Below are 14,486 nucleotides of genomic sequence, written 5' to 3'. Positions count from 1 at the left end.
ACCTGGAGTGAAGTCAGACTCCACGAGGAAGGTAAATGTGTGCAGGTAAATGTGTGCAGACAGCCAGCACTGCTCCAGTTCGGGAGGGGGAGAGGGTGGACAGGAATTGCAAAGGACATTCTGGGTCAATGTATGTCTGCACTGCACTGCACTGCACTGCACTTGTGGCAGGCCCATGCCAGCTGTTTGGGCTGGCACCCTCCCCCCTTGCAGTGTCCTAGATCCCATCTACTCTGCAATGAAACAGCCCCTTAGCCGTAGCCTGTGGCCTGGGCCAGCCCCGTGTCTAAATGCAATGCAAAAGTGCCCAGGAAATGCAGGGAATGGGGCTGCAGGATGAGTGGTCATTGCTAGGGTTACTGGGGAACTGGCTGTCTGAAGCCTGGGTGCTCTTGGCAGGGCAGAGCAAGAAACAACGTAGGGAGCTCAGGCAGGTCACCAAGCAGTCTGACACCCTAGCTTGGCAGCTGGCCGACCAATGCAGGCCACTTGGCTGACGGTGGGGAGGCTGCCAGCCAAGGGTGGGGCTGGTGGCAGAGGGAAGGGGGAACTGGACCCACCCTGCTCCAGCAGGTCCCAGCCCAAGACCCTGACAATGGCAGAGGGAACCTCCACTGGGTCAGTGGGGATCCAGCCAAAACGGGCTGAGCCAGACTCAGGAAACAGCCCAACCAGACTATAATCTAGCGTCCCTGCGCTGCTTCCTATGACCCCTTTGTCTGGTGCCTTGGCTGGGGTGGATGGCCACTAGCAGTCCCAGCTGCTCTGCAGTGCGCTGGTGGGTCCACAGCTCTCGCAAGCCCTCAGCACTGCAGGGATCCTCTTCAGGCTCCAGCCCCAGCAGCAGGCAGGAGGCATCTGGCTCTTCCAGCGGCTCCCCAGTTTGTATCCGTCTTGTCCTGCCCCTCTGCTCCTCAGCACACTGAGAACAGGCGTGAGGAGGGAACGTTTCCGTGAGGCCACAGCGCGAAGTACGCTATAAGGTGCCTCATCCGTGGTGCCAGCTGAGCAGGACTCAGTCCGGTGCTGGAAGCACAGTGGAAGACTGAGCATTCATCATGCCATGTAAATCTGGAGCGGGAGCTTACCCCTTCCTGTGGTTCCTTAGCGCTGGTTAGTCTAGAGCTGGTGGGCTCCTCCAGTTCCCTGGTGGAGGAGAAAGAGCGCCAAGGACCTGAAGAGCCTGTATTTGAGGTAGAGTCTATTCTCCTTCCTGAGGTCACTGAAGGGAACAGAGCGTGACACAGATTTTGCAGTCGTAGATAATAAATCAGAAGGGACCACAATGATTCTGACCTCCTGCACGACACAGGTCCACGGGACCTCCCGCTGCTGGAACCTGAGCAGAGCAGTTATATCTGCTAGCCTATCCTGATTTACACATTGCTGGGAATGGAGATGCCACCACAAGGCTTGTAAATTGCTCCAAAGGTTAATTACCTTTGCTGTTCAAGAAATCCACAGTATTTCCAGTGTGAATCCCTCCAGCTCCAACTTCCAACCCCGGCATTGTGCTATGCCTTTGTCTGCCAGACTGAAGAGCCCATTATCAATGTTTTTGTTCCCCGTGTAGGTATTTATGAGCTGTAAATCGAGTCAGCTTGTAACCTTCTCTTTGTGAAACCGAACGGAGCGAGTGCCTCCGCTCCTGCACTGCGCAGTATGTGAATGGGAAGAGAACCTCACTGAAGAAGCTGTCTCACGCTTCTCAGTGCAGAGTTAAGAGTTACTGCGGCATTTGCTTTCTGATGTGGTTTCTCACTTTCTCTTTTGTGTTCAAGGTCTGCCCTTCCCCTGATTGATAATTTCTTTTGTATAAAACACTTAATGCGCACACACAAAATCATCTGTAATTCCCCTTCCCCCACCTTGTGTCTGCTACTTAGCCATCACCTCTTACAGGATGACCACCTTAAAGCAGGCTACTTCAAGGTGGGAGGGAGTTCTCCAGGTAGAGGAGAAGCAGATACAGGAGTCTTGAGGGAAGTGGGTGTTGTGTTTGGGGCTTTCTTGCTGTGTGCTGAGCTTGTGTTTGTGAGTGAGGGTTGGTGTGTGTTCTTTTTTGTTTTTTGTTTATTTATTTATTTATTTTCCCCTGTGTTTGAGAGGCTTTTTTTTTCCCACCTCCCCTCTGCCCTCCCCCTCCCCTTGATGGAGTTTGTGCTGTGATTGGCTGTGATTGGCAGGTGGAAACTGTTGGCTTCTAATTAAAGTTTGAATTCTAGAAGCCTCTGCTGATTGGCTGAGCCTTGGTAGGGGGAGGGGCTTTATAAGGCAGTGGGCAAGCGACCAAGGAGCTTGCGAACAGGGAGTTTTGAGAGGGAGTTCTCCAGGTGAAGGAGAAGCAGATACAGGACTCTTGAGGGAAGTGTTTTGTTATTGGGGCTTTCTTACTGTGTGCTGAGCTGTGTGCATTAAGAGGAGCATTGCCAGCAGATCCAGAGATGTCATCATTCCCCTTTATTCGGCTTTGGTGAGGCCGCATCTGGAGTATTGTGTCCAGCGGCCCCCCACTACAAAAAGGATGTGGACGCATTGGAGAGGGTCCAGCGGAGGGCAACCAAAATGATTAGGGGGCTGGAGCATATGACTTATGAGGAGAGGCTGAGGGACTTGGGTCTGTTTAGTCTGCAGAAGCGAAGAGTGAGGGGGGATTTGATAGCAGCCTTCAACTTCCTGAAGGGAGGTTCCAAAGAGGATGGAGAGAGGCTGTTCTCAGTAGTGACAGATGGCAGAACAAGGAGCAATGGTCTCAAGTTGTGGTGGGAGAGGTCCAGGTTGGATATTAGGAAAAACTATTTCACTAGGGCTGTGTCCAGACTCCATGCCTCCGTCGACGGAGGCATGTAGATTAGCCAGCTCGGAAGAGGGAAATGAAGCCGCGATTAAAATAATCGCGGCTTCATTTAAATTTAAATGGCTGCCCCGATCTGCCGATCAGCTGTTTGTCGGCAGATCGGGAGAGTCTGGACGCGATGCCCCGACAAAGAAGCCTTTCTTCATCGACACAGGTAAGCCTCGTGAAACCAGGTTTACCTGTGTCGATGAAGAAAGGCTTCTTTGTCGGGGCATCGCGTCCAGACTCTCCCGATCTGCCGACAAACAGCTGATCGGCAGATCGGGGCAGCCATTTAAATTTAAATGAAGCCGCGATTATTTTAATCGCGGCTTCATTTCCCTCTTCCGAGCTGGCTAATCTACATGCCTCCGTCGACGGAGGCATGGAGTCTGGACACAGCCTAGGAGAGTGGGGAAGCACTGGAATGGGCTACCTAGGGAAGTAGTGGAGTCTCCATCCCTAGAGGTGTTTAAGTCTCGGCTTGACAAAGCCCTGGCCGGGTTGATTTAGTTGGAATTGGTCCTGCTTAGAGCAGGGGGCTGGACTTGATGACCTTCTGAGGTCTCTTCCAGTTATATGATTCTATGATATAAGTCAGACAGATAGACAGACACCCTGAGATAACCACCAGGCAACCAGAGAGTTACATTCTGACTGCCCATCTATTTTTCATAATGCTACTACGTGAACCAACAACTTGCCTTGCTATGGTTGACTTGGAGTCATCACTAACCAGTCGAACTGTCATGCCCATCCATTCTAGATTTGATTTACACAGCTGGTTTGGTTTCAATACCGGGGGGAAGACATCGGGGGCCTTGCAAGTCAATTTCCCAGTGATGTGGAGTCTGGTCTTATTCCATGTGTCTTTCCTTTTATTTACATCAGGTCTGCTGGGAGCAACTGCCTGGGGCCCAGCAATTAAGTGGTGGCAGCCAGAGCCCCAGACCCTTTAAATTGCTGCCGGAACCCCACCCAGTGCACTTTGGGCCTAAGGGAAGCAAGTCCCAGCCCCGCCCTTCTGCCAGAGGCCCTGCCCCTCCTGGGACCATAGAGCTCCTTGCTGCCTGCCTCACCCAGCCCGCTGCGCTCTGCTTCAGCACAGTGGTGGGGCGCAGGGTGCCCTGGGGACAGGCATGTTGCTTCCTGCTGCCACGGTGAAGCCGAGCGCAGCGGGCCAGGAGATGGCGTCAGGACAAAGTGGAGCAGGCTGCTGGGTTGCTCCGGCTCCCACCGTCGTTGTGAGTGCGGTGGCGGAGGCTGACCTCTGCGGCTGCCCTGCGCCAGGACCCCTGGGCTGCCCTGGGTCCTGCCCACAGGACAGCTGAGGCAGCCCCCGCGACCTCTCCCAAAGCACAGGGTCTGGGACGGCCACCCTGAACCATCCTGTGGGTGGGGCAGCTCTGGTTACTGACAAAGTCAGCCCATCTTACACCCAACAGTCGCTGCCGGCAAGACCACTGAAATGCCTCCAGACTCCTGCTACCCTGGTTAAGCAGTTTGCAGATCGTTATGAGAGGAACGGGAATAGGCAGGTTTGATGAATCAGTATTTTGTTCATAGTTTCACCTTCTTTTGGTTCCAGACAACTGTGCAGGTCCCTCAGGGCTGAGGCTGTTAAACCAAATCTCCTTAGGATGTCTGGCTAGAAGCTCATCTGAGGAAGGGAGTTTTGCCCATGAAAGCTCTTGACTCTACATATTTTGTTAGTCTCTAAAGTGGCACAGAACTACTCATCGTTTTTAAAGTGACAGACTAACACAGCTTAGTACTTGTTTACTTTAACCTAAATGTAGAGAGTTCATACAATAATTCATCATACAAAACTGTCAGAAATCAAGAAAGACTTATGCATCCTAGATCAATCGTTATTTCATTAGCAAAAGTAAACAAATTAGTCTGACATGATTTACCTGCGATCCTGGCTGACTCACGTTGATTCCCGTCAATGTTCTGTTCTAAATCCCTCTGCAAACTAACAGTAAAGGAGGTTATCCCCAAAGATTTCTTAACAAAGATGTTCGACCTACATCTGCCAGCCTCTGCTACTGCTCTTAGAATAGCACTGCGAAGGAACATACCCAGCCCTGCATGCCACCCAGGAGGGTCCAGGGGCGAGACACAACAGGTATCACTACGGGGCAAACGACATCTCCCTCAAGGGAATTGTTCTATGCAAGAACAAGGCACAAGCCTGGAGGACTGGAACAGCAGGAATCAACCTGACCCATGTGACACAACACAGGATCTGAGCTGGGGTTGCCAATTTTGGTTGGACCTTTTCCTGGAGATTTCATCACATGACATAATATTTAAATAAAGATTAATCTTTAACTCCAGGAAACTCCAGGCCAATCCTTAAGAGTTGGCAACCCTCATTTGAGCTGACCTGCTTTCCCTTCTGACCCTGCATGCATGGTCAAAGCTGACGTGCGTGCGGGGAGGCAAGCTCTCCAGGCGATGGCCCTGTCCATTCTCCACTCCTGCTCTGCCTCAGGCCCTGCCCCGTCAGGCCCCACTGTCTCTCTTTTCTGTTCCTCCCGCTCCTTGCTCGTCCCCTTCGAGTCAAATCCCTGAACCCAAATGTAGCAAATGATATTGGGGGGAAAACCCCGCTCTTCTACGATTTCTTTCTAAAGATAATGGAGCATGCTTTGCACTGCATGCCAGATTGTGAAGCCTGGATATGCAGAAGGTACTGAATTAAAAGCACTACATTTGAGAATAAAAATGTCACTCACAGGTTTTTTGATATACAGTAGACTTCTGATAATCCGGAACCTATGGGACCTAAGTGGTGCCGGATTATCAAATATGCCGGACTATCAGGAGGTACTATAAGATGGTTATATATATAATGTATACATTACATGCTGTATATAAAGTGTTCTTAACCCTTTTTATTGTACATACTGTATACACTATACTGTAACGTTTTAGGTTTTTTAAGCCTATTTTACCCTTTTTGCTCAGTTCAGCTGCTGCCGCTGTTACCTTGTGACTCATTTTTTGCCGAAGCTCACTCACTAGGCTCTTGCCATTTTGATGCCAGACTATCAGGAGTGCCGGACTTATTGGATGCCGGACTATTGGAGTTTTACTGTACCCTGATGTTTGTCAGAGATTTATTTGCAAAAAACTTTGTCCTGCTGAATACAACATCAAATATTATGGATACACAATGCAGCCCTACTCTGTTTTACATTTTCTTAATCAGTATTTCTAAGCTGATTTTATATTTTAAATGTACTCTTAAGCATTTATAAAGAAATCGTTCCAGATTACCATATATTTAATGCACTGAAACAAAGACATTATTTTAAATTAATTAGTCAGAGCCATTTAGTGTGTTCATAACCAAATTCATTGCTTTTAGAAAAAGCAAAAAATATATTAGTGTTTCCTATCTTCATCGCAATAGACATGTTTACGAAATCTCATAATATATTTATGTTAAAATATGTTTCCAAATTTCTTAGGTATAACAAAGGATTTTATATCTTACTAAGGTACTGGTTTTGATGTAGGGTTCTCCTAAAACCAGTTCATCAAATAGTCAGAAGTAAAGAAAGGGAAACCCATTGGTCCAGCTCTAGAAGAAAAGGAATGTTGTCCCTTTAAGGGTTCTCTTGAACAGGCGATTGATGGGAAAAAGACTGCAGCAGGGATAGATAGAAAGGACAGGAAGACTTGTGGAAATAAGTTTTTTGTACTTAAAATTGAGATGTGCATTTTAGATAAAGGTGATCTTCTGAAGCATTTATTTTAAAAAATGTATGTCTGAAAATCCAAGCATTTAAGGAAGCAGAAGACTCAGACTGCGCATCTAAAGATTGATGCAAGTATGTTTTAGAGATGTGACTTCATAATCTTCAGCAACAAACTAATGAAGTATTTAGAGCAAAGATCTGAGACCTTCCTGCAGCCTTTCTTGTCCATTGATAGTATCAGAAACACAGGCGGTAACTATACTACCATATACTTGTCCAACAGTGAGTCCCTTTGAGTATGGATTAGTACAGAGAATTGGAGCGATGTTCAGATTTAGCCACTGAGTTTGGTATTTTATACTTGGCAGAAAGAGTCTACAGCTCTTCCCTAAGCGTAACTGGGATACATCTGAAAATTGAAATCTATGCTCCATTTTTAGAACTGTGGGTGTCCTTTCTGTTGAAGGGAGGTTATTACTGTACTAGAAGATTTACCCAACGTTGCTTGGGTCCTTAATGTTTTGTTTTTCTTTATTTAAACTCAGGGTTTTTTTTCAACGACCTGCGTTCGGATTATGCAGAGGGGTTTCCTGAATTAGAGCAATATCCATCTCTGGGAGAGCTTTCCTGGTGGTTAATTATCTTGATATTTCATAGACAGAATCTTAAAGCATGCCAAAGAGATGAAGTGGGAGGCTGCCTGTTGCTTAATGTCTGTATCCAAGGAATTGTTTTCTAACTAGGATCGTCTGTGTATAATGATGCTTCCTAGGGCCCACTCCATGGGTGTATCACAAGATATTTATCTGCTGCCAAATGGATACTTACACGGCATTTCTAATTTCAACAGCATTCTCAACTGCACTTACACCCCATCAAACACCCCACTGAAGGCAAAGGAAGCAGACTGGTTATTCAACAGACACAGCTGCAAGAGAGAACAAAGGTCCAGTCATTAAAGCTATCAGAGAACCATTATTATTACAACCCTACAGAAATACTGACTGGCATGGATAACAAAACATGGCAGCTGATAATGCTCTTTCGCTTCTCTTTTTACCCTCTCATCATATTTCTTGGAGAAGGAGCTTTGCAAACACTACGAAATTTGCTTGTTGTGTTTAATATTAGCTAAAATTAACCGGCAAAATCCATGGGATCATCCCCACATTTTCAGTGGGCTTTGTTAGTCATTAATCATGTCTTTGAGTCCTTCAGTGAATGTAGGAGATTAAGCTTATTCCTAACTAGCAGTCTGTGGCTCTGTAAAACTTAACTTGAAACATCTACTTAAGTCCCATTGACTTCAAAGGGCTTTAAGCACATACTGAAGAGCTTTAACAAACTGGGGTCTCGTTAGAGGGCCACAAAAAGTAAAAGGATATTGAGCATTCTCAGCATTTGTCTGCATGCAAAGAATATTTATGATGTTTCACAACAGACCCTTTAATTAGTACCTAATCTGGAGACTGTAAGAAAAGCGTAGCAGGCTCTCAATCAGCGCCTTCAAAGAAATGAAAGTATCACAGATGCTTTTCCCTATTAGTTACAGATGGTCACCAGGGAAGGTAACCTCATATCATGCAATTCATAAGACAATGGATTAGGAACATATCTTCCATTTACCAAATAGTATTCTGGCAGCATACTCCATTTGTTTAACATAAAAAGGGTCCTAAAACTGCCTTCGCATTATATTTTTCTGCAACTGAGTCTTTGCAAATTTCTGAGCTTCCTCAAGGTTTTTAAGCATAAAGGCTTTGTCCCTTGTCCCTAGGGAGAAGGTAACACATCAGATACCCTCATCTCTGAGCAGTTTTCTTGTGGGATTAAATGCAATTTTCTCCAGCTATGAATGGAAAGAAAAATCCTGGGAAAATGACATTTTCCACATCTGAGTAAGATCTCACTTTCCCTTGGCAGTCAGCATGGTTTTGTATGTGTCAACACGTCATGGGACGCGACTGTTCCTTGTAGCCACGCCTGATGCCTCAGACGATCCACTCTATTCACAACTTTGTCCATTTTACCTCTACTTCCAGTAGTTTTGGAAATCAATCAGGGCAGGGGAAAAAAGCTCATTTGATGAAGATTTTCCACTGGAAAAGCCAGAGGTCATACACTTAGGGCTTCCTCTGTTCTCAGTATCGTCAGCTTTATCCTCTGAGTGGGATTCCTAGCTGTTACAGCAATACAAATACATAATAAAATACTATTATTCATAAACAGGCAACTGTTTTCCCAAGAGGCCAAACAGTTATATTAGTTAGGTTTAAAAAAATCCCCACAACCAAACATTTGGGAGAAATACAATGCTGAGAAACGTGAGACGTAGGCCAATCTCTGAACAAAGGGGCTAGGAAGAAAGTCCCCTGCGGGTAGCAAGTGTAGGCGATACTCTTAAGTGAAAAATTATGGCATCTTGCACCTTCATCTGAAACCTCTAGTGGGGCATGTTGGAGAAAGGAGGCTGGGAAGTGGCCCACTGTTTTATCTGCAATGGCAAGTCAAAATGGTTTTTGAGTGGAGCCAGAGGATGTCATCCCCTCTTGTTCCACTGCTGAAATCACACTCAACCCCCAGGGATGCGTCATGGAGCAAAAAACTGTTCTCACAACTGTGATCCTCCCCCCAAAGCTCCTGCCCTGGACTCCTTTACTGCCTCTACCGTGTTCCCTACATAAAAATGCATGATTTCTGAACAACAGTCTCTTTATTGCTTGTGTTGAAGGGGGGTGGGGAGATTTACAAGCAAGCACACTGAATGCAGGGGCACCCAGGAGCGGCCCGAGGCCGGCTGCGGCAGTTGGCGCCCCAGGCAGGCGGCGCAATTGGCACCCCCGCCTGTATGGCTGTCAACGGCCATGATGTCATCATCGGGCGCCTGGGACAGCGGTGCTCTAGGCAACTGCCTAGTTCGCCTAGGCTCATGGGCCGCCCCTGGGGGCACCTCATTGAGAGCAAAATGCATGACTCTCAAAACTGGCCATTCATAAAACTTTCTGTCAAAGCCTCTCTGATTTGCACCGCCCCTCGCTGTGCTCTCCTTATTGCCCGGGTGTCTGGCGGCTCAAAATCCCTGGCTAGTCGCTATACCTTAGCCCCCCCACCTGACAGAAAACTTTCCCCCTCACTGTCACAAATATTATGGAGCACACAGCCAGCTGCCACCACAACGGGAATGTTTAGTTCGCTGAGATCTAACCTAGTCAGTAGAGTGCGGAACCTTCCCTTTAAACATCCAAAAGCATATTCTACCACCACTCTGGACTTGCTCAGCCGGCAGCTGTATTGCTCCTTGCTGTAGTCTAGGCTGTCCATGTACGGCTTCACGAGTCATGGGAGCAAGGGGCAGGCTTGGTCACCAAGGATCATTACTGGCTTTTCAACATCTCCAATGTTAATTTTCTGATCTGGGAAAAAAGTTCCACCTTGCAGCTTGCCGAAGAGGCAGGAGTTCCTAAAGATGCACATGTCATGCACCTTTCCCAACCATCCCAAACTGATGTTTGTGAAACGGCCCTTATGAGTCACCAGCTCCTGCAGCACAATCCAGAAGTACCCCTGGAGATTTATGTACTCCCTGGCAAGGTGATTGGGTGCCAAGATGAGGCTGCATGGTCCATCTATTACCCCACCCAAGTTAGGGAACCCCAGTGTGGCAAAGCCCTCCACTACGTTCTCCACATTTCTCAGAAGGGTATTGTAGCAGAAGGGTATTGATTGCCTTGGCTACTTATGTCATAACAGCCCACACTGCAGATTTCCCCACTCCAAACTGATGCCCAACCAACTGGTAGCTGTCTGGTGTTGCAAGCTTCCACAAGGGAACTGTCACATGCTTCTTCATTGGAAGAGCGGGCCTCGTCCTGGTATTCTTGTGCTTCAGGGCGAGGGAAAGCAATTTGCAAACTTCCATGAAAGTGGCCTTACGCATACAGAAGTTTTGCAGCCATTGCAGATCATCCTATACATGCACGACTATGTGGTCCCACCATCCTATACTTATCTGGCATTTGCCAGTCACTCAATTCAAGTGCTTCACAGAAGAGTCTGTTCATGGCCTCCTGAGATTCATCCTCATTCCAGCGGACTCTAGATACACTCTGGATATACTCCAGCATTAGGCGCACCATGTTTAATATCATAATGCTTTGATGCTAACCGGGATCCACAATGGGGTCCATGCTTACGCTGCTATGGCATCTGCACAGATAGACAAGGGAAAAAAGGGCGTGAAAAGAGTGTTTGCCATTCCTTTCAAGCAGAATGGGGGGGGGGAACCAGTGCATTATGGGATGCTGATGACATGTACCCAGAACTACCCAGACCACAGTTTTGCACTGGGAACATAACCCAGAATGCAAGGGGGATAGCTACCCACCGTGCATCACTCTCAAAGTTGACAGGAGCCACCCTTCTGGGGACATGCTACTGCAAACTACGTCCAATTGTTGCACACAGTGAAGATATGTGCCTCCGACTTTACAAAATCGGGTGCTAAAATGTCAACCTTAATAAATGTGACCTTATCTCTCAGTGTAGACATGGCCTCAAAGACAAACTTTCAAGCGTAAACTTAATCAAGTATGGAAAAACATACTCAGAGCTAAATACAAGATGGGAAAGAAGTTAGCTCATATTTTAAGGGCACTTTCAAGGTGAAGCAGCCCATTAACACTCCCGAGGAAGGGACGGGAAGGGGGAAAGAAACCGACACAGAACCTGAAGAAATATCTCCACTGGTCTAATGATCAATACCAGCTGCCACAACATACCTTTCAAGATCCACGGGCCTACCACAATGTATGTACTTCATCCTGTGCATTAAATGACCCAATAACAGCTATGTGGGTGAAGCCAAACAATCACTGCTCTTGCAAATGAACTCTCAGAGAAAAACGATAAAAAAACACCATGTCACCGGCAGGTGAACACTTCTCACAAATTGATCACTCCACATCTGACCTCCCTGTCCCCACCCTCAAAGGAAACCAGCACACTCCTTCCAGAGATGAGCTGCAGAGCTTAACTGCATAATGTTGCTAACATTAAGCTCATGGACTGAAGAGAGACACTGGATTTATAGCTTATTACAACTATCTACAACCTACTTAACAAGCTCCTCCCTTCCTTTCTCCCTATGACTGGAGGCCACTTCACTTGAACAGTCCCTTGAAACATGCATTAACTACTTAAGCTAAACAATGGCTACACCTTGTATTTAGCTGTGACGCACTGAGTACATTTCCCAGGCCAGAAGAAGAGCTCAGTGTATATCGAAAGCTTGTCTCTCACCAACAGAGATATGACCTCACCCACGTGTCGCTCTCAAATCCTGGGAACAATGTGGCCACAACACTGCACGCAGGGCCGGATCTAGGTTTTTTCCCACCCCAAGCAAAAACAATTTTTGGCCACCCTCCCGCTTTTTTTTGTCTGGGGAGGTTGTGCATGCAAATGCAATTTGTGCAGCTTGCTGGGGGTGCACGTGCAAATGCAGCTTGTGCAGCTTCCTGAGGGTGGGGTGAGTGCTCTGGGGGAAGTCCATACCCCGGGTCATTTTCATCTCCTAGGAGAGTGCCAGGGACTCCACACGAGAGGACAATGGGAGGGCAGGTTCATCCACAGCAAGTCAGTTAAAGACTTCCAAAGCATGCAGCTGTTCACATCACCTAGTGCTGGAGTCCCGGTCCCTCTCCTCACTCTGCAAAGGGATTTTATTATTAGAAGCCTTATAATCAGACTCCAACCCCAACACATAACCTGCCCAACTCTTGGTGTCCATGGACAAGAATCAGCCTCACTATACAATAAGACAGTTCAAAGGGTTTAAGAGAACTTTTGTTTCAACTCCCCAGTTCAACTGTCCAGAACAAGACAGGCATCAGACAACAAAACCCCACTAGCCTAGGACCTATTCCATGGGCGCAGCCCTATGCTTTCTCCTTCAGGGACGGACCAAACAGCCTCTGAAGCAGCGTGGCTTGATTTAAATAGCTTTGATTTAAATCTCTAATTTTAATCATGATTTAAACTGCAAAGCAGAAAACCTTGGTTTAAATGAGCAATTAATCATTTAAGTTATACTTTTAAAATATTTTCTTAAAAGACGGTTGAGACTTATTAATTAGCAACCTTTAAAACATGTTGATTTACAACTAAATATTACCTTTTTGCCAAATTTGGTGCTTCTATTTACTAGCCAGGAAAATACACCCAGTGCAGCTACCAACTAAATAAATGCCCAAATAATTGTGTAATTTACATGTAATCATATTCTTAATTTTTACATTTTTATTCTATTACAAATGGTGTATAATAGGAACACTTAGGAAACAGATTTTACCCCATTTATTATTTGCTAAGTGGTGGCTACTTTTTTAAAAACATATGATTTGCACCTACTTCTGTTTGGACGGAAATTCAATTTAAAATAAACAAAACCAGCATTAATTTTTGTATGAAATAAAACTACCTTAAATGTGAAGGACACATAACAAAAAGTATCCAAACACATTGTGCATCTAAAATTCATTTATTAAACAAAGAAAATATCCTTAGTGAATTTAACAGATCAAATCTAGTCATCATGTTCTTTAAGATGTTAGAATGCTCTCATAACCATTTTTTTTACTGAGAGAAGAGGAAAACAAGTTTTTCTGCTTCATCAACTCTCGGAATGAACTAATCATTGAATTGAACTAGCTAAATAAACCAAAGTGATAAAAACATTCTCTCTTCACCTGCAGAAGAAGCTACTGCTGATGTAAACACTGGTTCTGGGTGCTACACAGCAACTTACACTAGTGAACTGGTAGAATTTCTTTAAAAGTTGACAGGAGACATGTTCTATTTAATTTTTAAAATTACTTCATAAGTTTTTTAAATAGGTTATGATAAATTTAGGCCATTACAATTTTTAATTTAATTTTAAAGGTCTATTATTTAAAACAAAGCCTATTTAAATGGGATCACAATTCCAATTTTAATAAAGCTCTCCAGCCCCAGACAGGAAGGGACTTGGGGACACGGGCACTGGGAACACCAGAGTTCTCCTTCCTCGGCCAAAGGGAGAGGGAGAATCACCTGGGTCCCAGGCAGGGGTGAGATGGTCAGGACACAGCACAAGGGGGCTGGGTTCATGGCGGGGCAGGGGGAGAAGGGTTCAGGGCCCCAAGAGTGGGGTGGTGGTGGGGGAATGTTTAGAGGGCCAGATAGGAGATAGGGATCCAGATGCGTGGCAGGGAGGCAGGGTGGGGAGGGGGGAGGGGGGTGAGAAGAGGAGACGGGGTCCCAGCAGGGTTGTAGTGGGCCAGGAGGTGGGGTGCAGGGTTGCTGGGCAGAGGCCGAGCTGGGGGAGGAGAAGAAAGGGGGGAAGGACTGGGGGGGGTCGCAGGACAGTGGGCAGGGGCACACAGGCTGGGGGGGAGGAAGGGATAGCCGGGCAAGGGGGGTTCATAGGCAGGGAAGTTGCGGGGGAAAGAACACAGTTGGGGGGTACATAGGCAGGAGGGAGCCATGGGCGGGAGGTGGGGGAGGGGGAGTTGTGGTGGTACACAGGAGGGAGGGTGGCCAGTGCGGGGACACACAGGCGGGGAGGGAGGGCCGCACTCACTCAGAGGCGAAGAAGAGGCCACCAGGCTCAGCAGCAGCAGCAGCAGCCGCCAACCCACGCCGCCCTCCAGGAAGTGCCCCAGCAAGGGCCGGGCCTCGGGGCTGCCCATGCAGAGCTCCCAGGGCCAGGCACAGGCTCCAAGCAGCGGGGCACGGGGCTCCCAGCTCGGGGCGGCCTCCACGGGACTCCCTGCCTGCTCCTCCTCTGGCCAGAATGCCGCCCCTGGCAATGTGCCGCCCCAAGCACCTGCTTGTTTTGCTGGTGCCTAGAGCCAGCCCTGGCTGCACACACATATGCAGGCTGCAGACCAGTCAATGGC

The 14,486-nt window shown here is 47.2% G+C and overlaps 1 long non-coding RNA gene across 1 annotated transcript in view; it reads right to left on the bottom strand.

The window, feature by feature from the left end:
* Positions 1-13,750, bottom strand: part of LOC112545638 (uncharacterized) — a 37,590-nt gene extending 23,840 nt beyond the window's left edge. The window contains exons 1-3 of the long non-coding RNA XR_012895826.1: positions 10,715-13,750; positions 7,378-8,729; positions 4,753-4,814 (exon numbers count right to left, since the gene is read on the bottom strand). This is a non-coding gene — a long non-coding RNA (uncharacterized LOC112545638). The remainder of the gene's footprint in view (positions 1-4,752; positions 4,815-7,377; positions 8,730-10,714) is intronic.
* Between the last annotated feature and the right edge of the window lie 736 nt (positions 13,751-14,486).

The sequence above is a fragment of the Pelodiscus sinensis genome, chromosome 14 (genome assembly GCF_049634645.1).
Source record: "Pelodiscus sinensis isolate JC-2024 chromosome 14, ASM4963464v1, whole genome shotgun sequence".
NCBI classification, from domain to species: Eukaryota; Metazoa; Chordata; order Testudines; family Trionychidae; genus Pelodiscus; species Pelodiscus sinensis.
This window is presented reverse-complemented; position numbering and strand designations above follow the sequence as displayed.